This window comes from Phodopus roborovskii, unplaced genomic scaffold (genome assembly GCF_943737965.1).
Source record: "Phodopus roborovskii unplaced genomic scaffold, PHOROB, whole genome shotgun sequence".
Taxonomy (NCBI): Eukaryota; Metazoa; Chordata; class Mammalia; order Rodentia; family Cricetidae; genus Phodopus; species Phodopus roborovskii.
In genome coordinates, this window is record NW_026126611.1 from 12,361,622 (window position 1) to 12,366,096 (window position 4,475).

The 4,475-nt window shown below is 43.4% G+C and overlaps 1 pseudogene; it reads left to right on the plus strand.

Moving 5' to 3' along the window:
* Positions 1-397: 397 nt before the first annotated feature.
* Positions 398-2,225, plus strand: LOC127237652 (centrosomal protein of 83 kDa-like; annotated as a pseudogene).
* The last annotated feature ends 2,250 nt before the right edge of the window (positions 2,226-4,475 follow it).

Consider the following 4,475-nt stretch of genomic DNA (forward strand, 5'->3'; position numbering starts at 1 on the left):
GAATGATTTGGTCTCTTGGGAGTCTGCCTTAGCAAGAAAGAAGTTGGAAGTACTCCTGAAGGAAAACTAAAACACTTAGAAAGTCACACCTTACTCGTTTTGTGCTTGTCAGCTGCCTTACAAATATGGATACATTTCCTAGAGTATTTGCACCTGGCGGAGACAGTAGGCTGAATGCTGAACCTGAGTTCCAAAGTATGTTATTTGATGAAAGGGTACGATGTGAACATCATAAACATAATTATCAGGCTCTGAAAGCTGAACATAAAAGGTGGCAGGAATATTGTGTAAACTCACAAAATGAACTTAAGCGTGTGTCTCATGAAAAGCAAACTAACCAGGAAAAGTTCCAACTGCTCCTTAAAGAGTGAAGAGGGGAATTAGTAGAGAAAATTAAAAAGCTGGGGGGAAAATGAAATTGCAGGTACTAACACCACAGAAACTGGAATTGGTAAAAGCCCAAATACAGCAAGAATTAGAAGCGCCAACGCGAGAGAGCGTTTCCGGACTCCTGATGAAGAACTGGAAAGGTATAGAGCTGAATATAATAAGCTCCGCTATGAGCATACATTCCTCAAGTCAGAATTTAAGCGCCAGAAAGAAGAGTTTACTCATATTTCAGAAGAAGAAAAAAATGAAATCTGAATCAGAGGTTAGATGGCTGGAGAAGGATAAAGAGGAACTACATAACCAGCTGCTTAGTGTTGATCCCACAAGAGACAGCAAACGCATGGGACAACTTGTTAGGGAAAAAAAAAAAACATCAGCTTCAGAAATTGAAAGGTTTGGAGGCTGAAGTAGCAGAATTAAGGGCGAGAAAGAACTCTGGTGCTCATGTAGAAAATGTCCAAAGAATACAGGTGAGGCAGCTGGCAGAGGTCCTTGGAGGCTGCAAAGCAGTCAGGTAAACTGCAGGCTGGACGCTGAGAAAAAGAGCTACAGTCAGGCCGCGAAGAAAACACATAATCAGCAAATTGCATAAAGCTGACGGAGAAATCAGTACTCTAACCAGTGAAGTGAAAGAGCTCAAACATTCAGACTAGAACCGAAAGCTGACGTCAAACCGGAAGCAGCAAGAGCTAAGAGTGAGCTAGAAAGAGAAAGGAGAATGATTCAAACTGAACTGGTTTGGACTGCGGTCAGACAATGAAATTCTCAAGTCAATCCATTGAACACCACAAGATGCTCCTGGTGGGACAAGGCAGTGAATTAATACCTTAAGGAAGAAGGTTATCAAAAACCCTTAGCATTACAGGATGAAAAGCTAGAACTTGAGAACAGATGATCAGACTGAGAGGAAATGAAAGTAGAGCATGATGTCTGGAGGCAGTCTGAAAAGGTTGAATGTGAAGAGAAACTGCAGGCTTCACAGATGGCAGAAGAGGCAGCCGGAAGGGAGCTTCAGACTATTAGGCTAAAAGTTCAGCAACAAATTGTGAATACAGAGAAAGCAGATTAAGAAAGACTTGAAAATTCTGAACTGAAACAGCAAATCGGTCATTTGCAGGCCCGGGTGACCTCACTGACACAGTCAGAGAATGACTTGCTGAATTCAAACCAAATGCTGAAGGGCGTGGCGGAGAGATTAAAACAAGGATGCAGAAATTTAAGAGGCCAAGCTGGAAAAGTGCAACTAGAAGCTGAAAAGACATTGAAGGAAAAAACAATACAGTGGTTGGAAGAAAAGCATCAACTTCATGAGCGAATCACTGACAGAGAAGGAAAATATAATGAAGCTAAAGAGAAACCACAGAGAGCTGCAACTGCTCAGAAAAAAAGAGAAAATCCCTTCATGAAAACAAATTGAAGAGACTTCAGGAAAAAGTGGAAGTCTTGGAGGCAAAGAAAGAAACAGAAAACCAGGTGTTAAATAGACAAAATGTTCCATCTGAAGAATACACAAGGCTTCAAAAACGACTAAAGGACATACAGAGAAGGCATACTGAATTGCGAGTCTATATTTGGTTCCTGACCTGCCTGCCTCCTGCAGCATCTCTCCATCCGGCTAACTCTCAGTCATCGGCGCTAGTCCGGGGATGGAGCTCTTTTTTCTTCCTCATATACAGGAGGAACAACATCAAAGAGAACTCTCTCTACTTCGCAAAAGACTGGAAGAGCTAGAAGCTACACAAAGAAAACAACAAGAGGAACTTGGCTCTCCTGGGGAATGATGCTGGGCGAAAGGCAAAGCCAGAAACCCGATAAAGCATGAAGTTTAACATGTGGTACTGAGATGCTTTATTACTGTTTGCCAAAATCCACGAGCTGCCTAAAGGAAAGGTACTGACTATGTACTGTACCGCATGAGTTCCAGGATTTTAGGATTGTGCTAACCAAAGTGAAGTATTCAGAGTTTCAGGTACTTAGAGCATGCATTGACAATACAAAAGTTAAAATGAACTAATTGAGCAATCAGGTTGTCATATTATTAATTTTTATTTGGTTGAATTTTTCTGGCATTTTGCCTAAAAGATATGTTTTGAATTCCTTTTCCATCAATTTTGAGACATCTGCTTGGCAACAATATCAGTAAATATTCCATTTATTATAAACAAAAGTTATAAAACAAAATTATAGGAATAGCTGACCATTTAAAGTTATAATAACATACTTAAGAGTTTCTAAATACATTTTTGTTATAGAAATCTTTACCTTTTCTAAAACCTGTGCACTTAATTTATTAAATAACTTAATAAACATTTTTATGTCTGCAAATAAAAGTTAAAGCTTCCTGTCAGCAATCTTAATTTACACACTAAAAATAAATGCAGAGCAAAGTAAACTCTGTAAAGCAGAAGACAGAAAATAAGAGACAGATAATACACGAATCTGCAGAAATAGAAAACAGAGATGCACTAGAAGAAAATCTACTAAGAAGAAAGCAAGTCAATGAGGTCACTGGCTCCTGTCCTCCCTGTAGTTCCCTGCCCTCACTCAGACACCAAAGGGCAGTGAGTATTCAATGATACTCACCTCAACAAATGTGCTGCACCAAATGAAGAGAATGAAGGGCCAAGGTTTCCTGATCCCCTCAACAAATGCAGAGATGGGTGTCAAAACTCAACACTTGGACGCTTGACGTGAGCATGTAGAAGACATCAAAGGGCCTGCCTGGTACCACCAGGCTGGTTTTGAACTCACACAGCCCTACCAGATGCTGCTTGGTGTGGGGTGGGGAGAAGACAACCACAGGTCTATGTAGCCTCATGTGACTTTAGGTGATCATGTGTCATAACGCTGAGTGAATATATATGTGTGTGTGTGTGTGTGTGTGTGTGTGTGTGTGTGTGTATAGAGAGAGAGAGGAGACCAAGAGAAAGATGCAAGATGCAGGATGGTTCATGTACTATGGAAATATGCAGATCTGAAGATGCAAAGGTGGTAATGCATTGGCTGCTGTAGGTAGCCTGCTTGACCCCTGGAGCCACGGTGATATCCAGTCCCAAGCTAATGCCAAAGGCCATGCTGGATCCATGGCCCAGCTCAGGTGGGGTCTATGTGGATGTCTGTGAATCTGTTGCCGCCAAAGACCGTGCAGATGTCCGGGTCTGGGCCACTACCCAGGGCCATGATGGTGTCTGAGGATCATGTTGCCCACAGTGCCATACAGATCTGAGTGGCCTGTGTGCCCAGCAAGGCCATGTTAACATCCCTGTCCAAGCTGCAACCAAGGCCCATGTACGGATCCATTGTCCTAACTGCAGCAAGAGTCTGGGCTAATGTTCATGTCTCCTAGTGCCAACAAAGTCCATGTGGGTGTCTGGGTCTGGACCCCCTTGGAGCTGGAGCCATGGTGAAGTCTGGGGACCACTATGTTCCTGAGGTCATAAAGATTTGAATGGCCTGCACTGCTACTTGGAGCCATGATGATATCCAGTCCCTAGCTGTTGCTAGGGGCCACATATGGTCTCATGGTCCTGATGCACCCGAGGTCTCTGCCAGTGAAAACATGGGAGGCCATGCAAACCATGTGTGTTGAAGTCTGAGGGCCATACTGAGGCTGCCCTGCCCCTCACTGGCTCTGAGAGTGTTGGTCCTTGTTATGAGCAGGTTTTCCCGCCAGTCTGGTCCCATAGCCGTGCCAGCCCCAAATAGCACACAAAGACACTGTATTAGACATAATGCTGTTGGCTGTTACTAGTGTTTCTTATTGGCTAACTCTGTCTTAAATGTTAACCCATTTTTATTAATCTAAATGTTTTTATGTGGACTTGGCTTACCGCAGAGAGGGCCCCGACTTTTGCTCTCTCCATCCTCCATGTTGAATCTCCTCCTACCTCTCCCTGAATCCTCCTTCCTTCCTAGTCCTGCCTGTTTTGCTTTCCTATTGGCCGACAGCATTATATCTAATACAGGGTCTCTGTGTGTTATCTGGGGCTGGTGTGTCTGTGGGACCAGACTGGCAGGAAAACATGCCAGTAGCAGGTGCTTACCCTCATGGGAGAGTTGTCCTGCCCCTCCATGGCTCTGGGAGA